The 13,338-nt window shown below is 34.4% G+C and overlaps 1 protein-coding gene across 3 annotated transcripts in view; it reads left to right on the top strand.

Moving 5' to 3' along the window:
- The first annotated feature begins 2,752 nt into the window (after positions 1–2,752).
- LOC143256614 (uncharacterized) overlaps positions 2,753–13,338 on the top strand; it is a 100,163-nt gene continuing 89,577 nt past the window's right edge. For 2 of the 3 annotated variants that reach the window (XM_076514037.1, XM_076514035.1), the window contains exon 1: positions 2,753–3,178. The gene's annotated coding sequence lies outside the window, so the exon portion shown is untranslated. The remainder of the gene's footprint in view (positions 3,179–13,338) is intronic. The other variant, XM_076514036.1, reaches the window with a different exon arrangement.

Genomic DNA, 13,338 nt, shown 5'->3' on the forward strand with positions numbered 1-13,338 from the left:
GTGTGGCATTATCAGTAATGTAATTTTTCACAACATATGTTTGTTTGCCTGGGATTTGAACCCATGATCTGCTGTTAGTAAAACGCTTTCTAACTACTAGGTTCTTCCTTTTCACAAACAAGACTCATCCTTAAGCCTAACTTGTCCTAGGGTTTGTCCACCGCTGGTACAGCGGTAAGTCTACGGGCTTACAACGCTAAAATCGGGGGTTCGTTTCTCCATGGTGGATTCAGCAGATAGTCCCATGTGGCTGTGCTATAAGAAAAACACTCAAACACATTTGAGCGTTGTAGGAGGGCCATAAATTGAGGGTCAAATTGAGATTTGTTTTTCCTTTCATAACTTACGTTTTCTTTTTCTACCTCAAAATCTCAAACATACGAGCCGAGTATTCTGAGGAGCTACAAGAACAGCTTCACAGAACTTCATAGTGAAAGACATTTTAACAATTCAATACAGAAATAAATATTTTTGGGTATTTGAGTCCTCCAATTTATCTTCTTTTGTGCTTATTCAACCTTGAGGAAATTCAGCTGTGTCGGTAAAATTATGCTTGCACCATTCTCGTATGTTGAAAACCCAGCATGGCCAGGTGGTTAAGGCACTTGACTCGTAATCTGAGGGTCGCGGGTTTGAATCCCGTCGCATCAAACATGCTCGCCCTTTCAGCCGTGGGGGCGTTATAATGTAACGGTCAATCCCACTATTCGTTGGTAAAATAGTAGCCCAAGAGTTGGCGGTGAGTGGTGATGACCAGCTGCTAGCCCTCTAGTCTGACACTGCTGAATTAGGGACGGCTAGCGTGTAGCTTTGCGCGAAATTCAAAAACAAACAAACATTCGAGTATCCCGGTCGCGCCAAACATGCTCGCTCTTTCAGTTGTGGGGGCGTTATAATGTGACGGTCAATCCCACTATTTGTTGGTAAAAGAGTAGCCCAAGAGTTGGCGGTGGGTGGTGATGACTAGCTGCCTTCCCTCTAGTCTTACACTGCTAAATTAGGGACGGCTAGCACAGATTGCCCTCGAGTAGCTTTGTGCGAAATTCCAAAACAAACAAACAAACAAATCTGGACTAATAGACAGGTAGTGTTTCTAAGTAACTGTATTTGCACGTAGAAGATCTAAAATTATATCTCATTTTCTGTATAACAAAGCCAAATTGAGTTATTCACAGTGTCTACCGCGAGAAATCGAACCCCGGATGTCAGCGTATAAGCCCATAGACTTCCCGCTGTTCCCGGTAAAGAAGAGGAAACATAAACAGTATTTGTTGTCTGAAGTAAAACATATTACTTGTATATAATTTCTATAGTTACAAGTAGTAAACGAACTTACATTTCTTTTAATCTGCCCCTCGCTAGTACAGCGGTATGTCTCCGGATTTACAACGCTAAAATCAGGGTTCGATTTCCCTCGGTGGGCTAAGCAGATAACCCGATGTGGCTTTGCTATAAGAAAAAAAACACACACACACTTTTTAATCTTCCATCACGAAACGTTCACGTTATCTCGTTTCGTTAAAGTCAAAAGTGAGGTACAACTTTAGTTAGTGGGAGTAGTTTCGAATGAAACATATGTATTATGACAGACAAAAAGTTGCCAGTTACAAACAGAATCTTAAGGTATGATTGAAATTTGGAAAGACGAAAAATTAAGTTGATAAGATGTAACTTTCATAGAAATATCGATAGCGTTTGAAGAAAAGTTCTTCAAGAAGGTACATATTACTACAGAGGACGATGGACTTATTACGGTCTAGTTATTACGTATGAAGATATATTAGAACACGTATTTCAATACGTACTTAAAACTAGTTTTAATTAATATATATCATGTAACCTTATTTTGAAGAAGATTATTTATTGATACTCTGTAATATAGCTGAAGGATTAACCATCTTTGGAATACCATTCTGACTTTGTAGGACTTTTATATATGCTTTGTATTCTTTTTTTGCAACAAACGTGGCTCCAATTAAGATAATTGATTTTACTTACGTCTTCAATGTATGTGTTATCTAGCTATTTACATACCTACCCCCGCTAGTACAGCGGTATGTCTTCGGATTTACAACTCTAAAATCAGGGGTTCGATTCTTCTCGGTGGGCTCAGCAGATAGCCTGAGGTGGCTTTGCACTAAGAAAACACGCAACTATTTACATCTAAATGGTATAAAAAAATACACCAGTGTATTTCAACATAAAATCTTTCTTCTCCAGTGGAAAACAAAACTTTAGTCACTTTTTCTGGGACACTTAATATGAGCAACTCAACGCACCCAAGTGGAGTGCTTTCCTGCAATATAGGAGTCGAAAGCAAATGGAAAGAGAATCAAACTTTAATAAGAATAAACTGATTCTTTATACTTACATTTAAGTTTCTTTATTTTTAAAAGCAACAACGTATATTTGAGTAATCCCGAGTCAGTTGTAAAATTACAGACTTATGAGACAGAATCTACCTTAAATGTATGGTGTTTACTTTTCTGACCCACATGTCGCAAGAATTTGAGGTTTGATCCATGTTGCGGGCAACGCATACCAGCCCATTATGTAGCTTTGTGCTAAATCAGAAAGAAAGAAAGAAACAATGTGGAAGTGTTAGTAATAAGTTTATTTCTTCCTTCTGCGAGTTAATTTTTGAGTATTTTCTAAATGTTTACCTCCAAAGGCCAAACATTTTGATTTTGGCACGATTTCATTCATCGTATATCGTCTTCGCCTGGTAGGGGGCGTTCCTTTCCAAAGAGGAAAGTGACGTAAAGCGTGCATCAACGTTGTGTATTCTGTCACTGTGAGCTGGCAATGTGGTCGAATGTCACACGCTCGAGAGATGCGAAGGTAAAGCGAAACAAGCATCAAAATCAAAAATAAATTACAGAAATTGACGCCTTAGATGAGAGAAGTTAAAGAAACAGTAAGAAGATGTCGAATTTGTGTAAGTTTATTGTCGTACTATGAATGAACCAAGTGAACCTACGTAGAGTGTAATAACACGATTAACGGTAGAACTTCACCATAAGCTACTGGAGAAAGAAATTAAGAAACACTAGTTTTGCATGGAACTGTTAGAGCTGAGCAACATTTGTATTATATTTCTTATTTACTTTTAACCTCTCTTACGAAAGATCAGAGAACGAAAAGAGTGACATTGAAGTACAGTGACAAAATACTTAAGGTACGTTATCTTAACACACACACACTTGTATATATGGTTATTTAGATATATAATATGTGTGTATATATATGTGTGAAAATAATTACATTTTACTGAAGCTAAATAGTAAAATAAGTAAAATTATAACGAAAGACTGCGTTAAAAACAGCAAATCAAACCTCTGACTAATTACATAATTTGTCGAAAACAAGGATACATTCTAATCAGTGATGTCGAGAAAACCCACTTGTAGAGAAATATATATGCAAAAACGGCTCGTTTGGATTGAGAAAATTTTTTTAAGGATACATTCTATAATCCTACATTGTAGTTTGTACCCTGGGATCTTTTCAGTTGATGCAGAGTTTTTGTGTAATTTGTTTTTGTTTCAGCTTGTTTTTGACTTAAAATAACAAATTACATATTTATATTTAAATACATAATATGTGTGTATACATATATATATAAATGCATAATGTTTGTGTACACATATATATATATTAATACATAATATGTGTATACAAATATAGATATAGATTTTACGTTTGTCTTGAAACTTCACTGCTATAGTTATATCTTCGTATTTTCATGAGACTATAATAGTTCACCAATACAAAATCATCAGTTAACTTTTGCCTTCACTGACAAAATCCCAGCAGAGAACTGTAATAACACAACGTTCTCTCCTACCACTTGCACTAAGTCTTTTATACGTAGTAATCCGCTGAATAAGGGTATACTAGTACAAGGACTCTAGCGGTCTCATTAAGTTACTAAAAATTCATACTCATTGTGTATCCAACATTATTATCGCACTCTAGAACAAAAATACAAACCATAAAGCAAGCCGTGTCAGTTGCTTAGGTTTATTGAAATTTGATAGTTTTTGGAGATTCTATAACTTATTAGAAGCTGTGTATAAGTTTTATTACAAGTTAAACGTGTTGTACGTTCACAATTACTGTACTCTAACTTGCGAATGGATAACAGAGTTCATTTCATATTTTATTATTACAATATTACGAATGTATAACATTATTTGAGTACATTAAAAACATTTTACATCCGTTTCTACAAACATATCTACGGTGTTTTTTATATATGTTATTAATATGGTAAATTATAATATATATTATAGATGTTTATAACTCATTGCAAAAGCTTAATTATCTAGCTTTTGTTAAAACTGAATATTTTATTAACCGATATGTTTTTTTAACTTTTAACGGTTATAGCGTATTCATGAGAATATACTTAGAACTTGAATTAAAAAAACTTCTTACTACTCACAATAACTATTAACCTAAACTCTAACTATGGTACTGAAAGAAACTGTTCAATTGAAAAACTTCTAATTAATTAAAGTAAATACGCGTTTCCAGTGTGGAGCTAAATAGAGATAGCTTTTCTTGCACAGAGATTTGTGGTGAAAAACTAATTAAAGAGTGACTCATAGTTTAAGATAACAGACAGAATAGGTTTGGGAAATGCTTGCTAAGTAGTTTCTTTTAATTGAATTCGACATATAAGAGTGAGTCATCAGTAAGGCAATATAGACATTAGAATGTTGAAACGCCTAGAAAGTAGGGTTTCTTCCTTGTATTAAATAATGAATTCGGCAAAACTGGTACTGGGTGTGACGTGTTAATTGTTATTGTTATTACTACCTGAATACATCACTTCTGTGTTCGTTTTGTTTTGTTTTATTAGAGCTATCTGTATATAGTTTGTATATGTGTAACTAATACACTAGAGTAAAGGGAACTGGTCAACAATATCCCCAGCCCCTCCCGTCATTTCTTGGACTACTCTTACCTTATAAAATAGTTAAATATTATGGTCACTCTGATTACATATCTACGGCCCCAACGCCTTTTGGAGTAGTGAGACCTGAACTAGGGAATCCTCTTTGGATTGACTGTTTAGGCCCGTTAACAACTTGACCACACTCAAACTGCATCTTTCATAAACAATTCTCAAACTCGAGAACAACTTGTCAGTTTGACCCTGAAGAAGAAAGGTTCACCTTTCGAAAGCGCTTGTGATAATTTCTGTCAAGATTTCTTGAAACTACGTGTTTTTTATAACATCGTGAAGACTTTAACAACAAATATGTTACGATACGCTTAGTTCTTTGTTAAAAGTAACTTTAATACATCCTTGATCACGAGAAAACCCACTTGTAGAGAATATATATATATATGTAAAAACACCTGGTATGGGTAGAGAAAGCACTATGTAGAGGAGCGAACAACGTTTCGACCTTCTTCGGTCATCGTCAGGTTCACAAAAAAAGAAAGAGGTAACTGACCGATAACTGACTACATGTTTCAAGAGGATTCTGTAACTGAGTGTAGAAATGTAGAGGACGTACTTAGATGTTTGATTATATTTATTAATATAGGTATAAAGGTGTTCCTTTATATTGGTTTATTTTGGGTTTAAGTTGTTGTATAAGTAAGGCTTCTTTAATTTTGCATTTGTTTATGTTTGTTTCTTTATTTAGTATTTGGGTGTTTTCTATGGTTATGTTGTGTTTATTAATTTGCAGTGTTCGAAAACGTGTGAAGGTGACTTTTTATGTTCTTTGAATCTGGTTTCCATTTTTCTATTTGTTTCTCCAATATAGAAGTTGTGGCAATTATCACATTGTATTTTATAAATAATGTTGGTGTGGTGTTTGTCAGTGCAGTTTTTACATAGTATAGACCTTAGATTTGTGCCTGGTTTATGAATAAATTTGATATTAACTGGAATGTCATATTTTGTTAGTAGTTTTTGCCAAATGTTGGTTATTTTTCTGCTGATGTCGGGAAAATATACTATGTAGCAGTATATGGTTTCATGATTTTTTAAATCGTGGGATATATTTACTTTTGTTAGTTGATTTTACTTTTTATCTAGGTGTGTGCGTATAATGTTTTTTACGGTTTGTGGAGGTTTGTTTTATTTTGTCTAATTCGTCGTTAATTTTATCTGGTGAGCGTAGTTTTATGGCAGTGTTTATTTGGTTTCTTAGTATGTTGAGTTTTTGTTTTGTTTTGTTTTATGTGCTGAGTCCCAAGGAATGTATAGTCCAGTATGGGTGATTTTTCGGTGGATTTCTGTTTTAAATTATGTATCGGTTCTTGTAATTTTGAGGTTAAGAAATGATATGTGATACAAAGAACTACATGACTTACAGACACACAAAATGAACCTAGACCATTAACTGGCATGCTGCATTAAACCAGAGATTTACAGACTTATAAAACGAAACATAAACCAAATCAATACTAGACAAAAAGATCTGCCACAACAAAATCTAGAAAAACTAAGATACAAACAACAGAAAAGACACCAACACGACAAACCGTTGACTAACCTCATGATTAACAGATCCGACCGACCATTAAACACAGACGAGATACATCTACTTAACAAAGGACTCAACTTCGCAGTAGCACCTAGGTACATTCCAACCATAGAAATTAAAACATGTTTAGAAGATCTAGCCAGGAAACTTGTGATACTTTCTACAGAAAACAAAAACAAGGAAACAACCAACATAAAGAAGGCAACTTAGACAATTCTGTTCACATCCAACAGCCAAACTTCCCAGGAAAAATTTATATTTTCCAGAAACACCTAAAAATAACATCTTAAACGGTTTTTTCAAAGAATTTTCTCACAAAACCATTAGCATAATTTCACAAAACAGAAAGCTAAAAACAATCTTACAAAAAAGACATTAATTCCATTGAAAACCTAAAACAAGATAAAAACATAAAAATTCTAAAAGCAGATAAAGGTAACGCTATAGTCATAATGAACACGAATGAATACATCCAAAAAATGAAGAATATCCTATCAAACACAAACAAATTTAAACCAATACACACAAATCCAACAAAGATACACGAAACGCAACTAAACAAAATACTACTAAAAATGAAAAAGCCAACACAATTTCACAAACACTATATTCCTACCCACGCAAGACCGACTCACGCACATCACAAATATACGGCACCCCAAACCTCATAAACCAGATTGTCCATTACGACCAATAATGTCCACATATGAATCGTTTAATTACAGTCTTGGTAAATACATAGCATGGGCATTCACCAAATATGTAACATCAGCCAGTTCATTTATCAAACACTCTTTTAATTTCAAGTCTAACCTTTATCAACTTAATCATAAAGCCTTAACAGCCAGTTTAAATGTTCTAAAACTCTTTACAAAAGTCCCAACCACTGAAGCCTGCAAGATAGCCTTAGAACTCTATATAGAACCCAACTATAGACATTTCCAGCAACCAATTAGCAACCCTCATAGAATTCACCACGATGAAAACAAATTTCATGTTCAACATAACACAAGTGCACACAAACAAATGGCCTAAGTATGGGCAACCCAGTATCACCAGTTCTAGCCAATATTTTTATAACACAAGTTGAAACACAAGCAATTAACACAGCATTACATCCACCACTACACTGGTACAGATATGTAGATGACACGGTTGTGGGATTCACATCTACATAACACACACTTAATTTTTTCAATCATATCAACTCTATACATCCCAACATTAACTTCACATGTGAACAGGAAGAAAGCAATCAAATATCATTTCTTAACCTCAAAATTACAAGAACAGACACACAATTCAAAACAGAAATCCACCGAAAAATCACCCATACTGGACTATACATTCCTTGGGACTCAGCACATAAAACAAAACAAAAACTCAACACACTAAGAAACCAAATAAACACTGCCATAAAACTATGCTCACCAGAAAAAATTAACAACGAATTAGACAAAATAGAACAATACTTCATTAACATCAATACGTTTCCTCCACAAACCGTAGAAAACATTATACGCACATATCTAGACAGAAAGCAAAATCAACCAACAAAAATAAATATATCTCACGAATCAAAAAATCACGAAACCATATACTGCTGCATACCATATATTCCTGACATCAGCAGAAAAATAACCAACATTTGGCAAAAACTATTAACAAAATATGACATTCCAGTTAATACCAAATTTATTCAAAAACCAGACACAAAACTGAGGTATATACTATGTAAAAACTACACTGACAAACGCCACACCAACCTAATTTATGAAATATAATGCAACAACTGCCACAACTTCTATATTGGAGAAACAAATAGAAAAATGGAAACCAGATTCAAAGAACATAAAAAGTCACCTTCACACGTTTATCGAATACTGCAAATGAAATAAACCCAACATAACTATAAAAAACACCCAAATACTAAATAAAGAAACAAACATAAAGAAACGCAAAATTAAAGAAGCCTTACTTACAGAACAACTTATCCCAAAATAAGCCAATACAAAGGAGCACCTTTATATCTATATTAATAAATATAATCAAACATCTAAGCATGCCCTCTACATTTCTACACTCAATTACACAACTCCCTTCAAACACTTGGTCAGCTATCAGTCAGTTAACCTCTTTCTTTGTTTGTGAACATAACGATGACCGAAGAAGGTCGAAACGTTGTTCGCTTCTCTACATAGAATTTTCTGGACACATACCAGCTTTTTTTAAATATATATTTAACTTTAATACAGTTTCTGAGTACAATGTATCAAATATCGTGCACAACTATGGTAGTTGTTTTTTTTAAACGTTATGAGGAGTCATTGCTGTCATCTGTCGAAATAAAACAACTTAGTTTTCCTTAGTCGGCTCTCTCATTATATAATCTGTATGAGACCGACTGTGATCAGAGATCAGAGTGTCGAACTATGGAGCTGCTTGTACACTGAATATTTGTTTTCTCTCCCTCAACTCCATGGCATACCATGACATACCACGACATGCCCATACTTTATTTATTCGATTCTTTTAGTCACAAAATGTAAAATTTTCTTCTATTGTTTTCCTAATTAAACCTCTGTAGTTCTTCTAAAATTATACATATTGAGGTGTTGATTATGGATTCGTCTAAACAAAACTTACTGTACTTCAAATTTCAATAAATATGTTCAAATCGTTTAAAACTGGAATTTGTCTGCATAGATGTCACCAGAAGTCGGTAATAAACGAGCAGGACATCGTGGCATCTGTATAAAGCTCATTTGGTATGGACTTCTGCGTGAAGGAGCTTACTTTTAGTATGAATCGCTTGGAAAACATTTAAATAATCAGGATAATAGGATGGATTCTTTACCTAACAAGAGATATGTTCTGTTTTCCAGGTAAAATGTGTGGAGATTTCTCATGTTGTTGAAGCAGTGCTTATATCGATACATGCACGAGCAAACAGCGATGTAAACAACAGACCATAATTCGTTTACAAGGTTTACTTGTCTTTGATTGATTCGTTGAAATTTTGAACGTGTTGGATAAGTAAACACGGCTAGTTTTGTTATTATATGGGTAAGAAGGGGTCTGTTTATTATGTCTTTCTCTTTCTAGGTGCTGGCCTGGTATGGCCAGGTGGCTAGGGTGCTCGACTGGCAATCTGCTGGTCGCGGGTTCGAATCCTCGTCCCAATAAACATGCTCGCCCTTTCAGCCGTGGAGGTGTTATAAATGTGACGCTCAATCTCACTGTTCTTTGGTAAAAGAGTAGCCCAAGAATTAGTGGTGGGTAGTAATGACTAACTTCCTTCCCTCCAGTCCTTCACTCCATAAATTAGTAATGTCTTACGCAGTTATCCTTTGTATAAGTTTGCACTAAATTTATAACAAGCAAACTTTCTACGTGTCTATTTAGATGACTGTTTGCCTACTTATTTGTGTACCAACTATCTTTTGTCCCTTTATTTGTCTATTTATTACGTGTTACTTTTGTTTTATTACGTCATCATTTTTTCTAATTACTTTTCAAAGAGTCAAATTCATCCCGAAGTAAGCTTTTATCTTCATACACAACATTGATTAGATAGCAGCTCACAGACACGTATAATAAGTGCCAAAACATTCTAATGTCAAACACATATACAGCTAAAATTTAACCATCATTATATTGTGACAAATTTTACCTTGTAGTTGTTTCATTGTAACCTTTATTTGGTTCAAATGAATTCACTCAGTCTGTTCTTATCTTTTCAAAGTTATCACTTTGAAATATATATCTCTCAATCTATAAACTTGTTAAATAAAACTATACTTTAGTATTATATGTTAACCAATCTGATTTAAAATGCCAAAACTCAGATGGTACTCTATCAGTTCTATTATTGAGATTAACGTTGACTCTTGAACCGTTCATACTATTGTGATATACATAACATAACGTTTTGGAATAACATGAGACCTACTGGTCCATCTCGGCTTAAATTAAAAAACAAACCTTAAAGCCAGCCCTTATCATTCATATAGTTATCAAGCTTTTTCGTAAAATTACTTAAATTTGCTGCCTCTACAACACCCGAAGGCAAACCATTCCAAAGGTCAACCACCCTGTTAGAAAAACGAAACTATCTTAGCTTAAGATGACTCCTACCCTGCCAACTTTTATATTTGTGTCCCCTAGTCCTACTATTCTCACTGTTAAATATAAGCAAAATAATACATCAGCATTATCAATATCCTTTACAATCTTAAACACTTCCATCAGATCCCCTCCTAATTATTTTCCAAGATAAGACAATCTGAGAAATTTCAGCTTCCTCATATGACAACCCCTTTATCCCAGGCACCATTCTAGTAACTCTTCTGTAAACCCTCTCCAAGAACTCAATGTCTTAAACCTGAGTTAAAGACTGAACGCTATTCCAACGACCTGTATAATGAAATTATAACTTCTTCAGACTTCTATTCAGTATTTCTGTTGATTCAAACTTAAATCCTATTTGTCTTATCACTATCAACATTACACTGCTTGGATGGTCTTAAAAAGTGATTGACTATTATTCCAAGATCCCTTTTCTTCATAATACTGTTAAGGTTATTTCTATTTAAATTATATTTATAATTAGAATTATGATAAATTATCTAACATTTATTTAAATTAAAACCCATCTGGGTCTATTTACGTTCCAAACTCACTAAATAATCGTTTTGTAAATCAGTAGCATTCTCTTCACAGCCAGCAACACTCAACACATTCATAACATCGTCAAACCTAAGCATATAAATAAACTCACCACTTCCTTCCATTCGGCCACTCTTCCAGCCAGTTTACTAACTTATCCCACACACCTGTGAGAATAGTTTTTGCAAGCCTTTTATGTGTGAATTTGTCAAAATTTCTGAAAATCCGGATACACCAAATCTACACTTTTATCCTCAATTACATAAGCCTTAATCTCTTCAAATAATGTCAAACGACTTGTATCGCAAGATTTCCCCTTAGTAAAAACATGTTGACTATCCAATATAATTCTAAATTTTGTTAAATGTCTCTGAAAAAAAAAAACTTTTATGAGGCTTTTTAAAACCTTTCACATAACCGATGTAAGATGAGTGGATCTTTAATTATTGAGACAATTTTTGACATATCTCCTGAATAGAAGTGTTTCATCAATTAACTTCCAGTCCTCTAATATCTGTCCACTGCTCAAGAACTGACAAAAAAAGAGTAGTAAGTGGCTCACATATCCAATCTTTAACATCCTTCAAAACCCTTATGGAAGTATTATTTGGCTCAAGTGTCTTATCGTATTTCTTTTATCTTCCTTTTTTTTACTTATCCAGCTCATAATTAATGCAGCCATCTTGTTTGATCTGATTTCAATTCATCAACTGTTCAAGATCAAAAGGTTCTTCTTTCCGCGGTATTATAATATAGATTCTGAATTCATTACGTTTTTCCGAAGATGTGAAAGTTTCTACGTCACACATTGATCAAGAAAGTGTCTTTAAATTGGTTTTGCTTCTTTTTGTCATTATCAAAGTTGAGAACATTGCGAGCATGAAACCTCTTGTAAGGGAAGGGCAACATCATCTCCTGGTTGTGTGGTTAGTAGCTTGAGGTTTCGCCCCCATCTTTCTGGAGCGAATATGACCAGTCGTGTTGTAATCTTGAGGTTTCGCCTCCATCTTTCTGGAGCGAATATGACCAGTCGTGTTGTAATCTTGAGGTTTCGCCCCCATCTTTCTGGAGCGAATATGACCAGTCCTGTTGTAATCTTGAGGTTTCGCCCCCATCTTTCTGGAGCGAATATGACCAGTCGTGTTGTAATCTTGAGGTTTCGCCCCCATCTTTCTGGAGCAAATATGACCAGTCGTGTTGTAATCTTGAGGTTTTGCCCCCATCTTTCTGGAGCGAATATGACCAGTCGTGTTGTAATCTTGAGGTTTCGCCCCCATCTTTCTGGAGCGAATATGACCAGTCGTGTTGTAATCTTGAGGTTTCGCCCCCATCTTTCTGGAGCGAATATGACCAGTCGTGTTGTATCGCAGTCCTTTCTACAAATGTATTTTTTTCTTTAAGCAGAATCATTTCATTTGTTAGTTTAAATATTGCCTTTATCGAGTATTCAATTAAAGAAACGTACTAGAGAAGCGAATTTCTCAAGTAAAACAACTCCACACATGTTAACACAGTGTTTTTGTAATAATAAAAAAAAACATTCCATTGTGTGTTACACATTGTGTCTAGTTTGAAAAATCTCTGATGTAGCTCAAAAGCATTTTCAGTTCTTCTTAAAATACCACATTTTCAGTCCTATAAATACATCCGTAGCCTGTCAAAAGAGTGTACAGAATTTATTCTATGCGGTAGCGCTAATTCTTGATTGTAGCCTTAAATAGAAGTTATCTATTATCCTATTAGCTCAAATTACTTTACAAGTAACTACGTGTAAAGAAGTTGTAAGATTTTTGGCTCTCATTTTGTAACATGGTACAGACTAAGAGATGAAACGAGATGTGACTTAGGCTTAGCTTATTGTTTCTTTGTTTGGAGTTAAGTACAAAGATACACAATGGACTAAATTTGTTATGCTCACCATAGGTATCTAAACCAGGTTTCTATTGTTAATAGCTTGCTTAAGAGTGTATTTGTCTTTGCAAATGAAGATATATTTTCGTGCCTTATTACATGGCAGTTCCCATACATGCAAAGTTAAAGAACGCTGTCTTAGAGGGATGTGTTCTTGAAAATTGAAACGTTATAACAACATAATTATGAATAATAATTATTCGTAACAAATAAGTTAATTAATTTCTTAATAATTAAGCCCAGAGAC

This window comes from Tachypleus tridentatus, chromosome 7, assembly GCF_004210375.1.
Source record: "Tachypleus tridentatus isolate NWPU-2018 chromosome 7, ASM421037v1, whole genome shotgun sequence".
In the NCBI taxonomy this organism is placed as follows: Eukaryota; Metazoa; Arthropoda; class Merostomata; order Xiphosura; family Limulidae; genus Tachypleus; species Tachypleus tridentatus.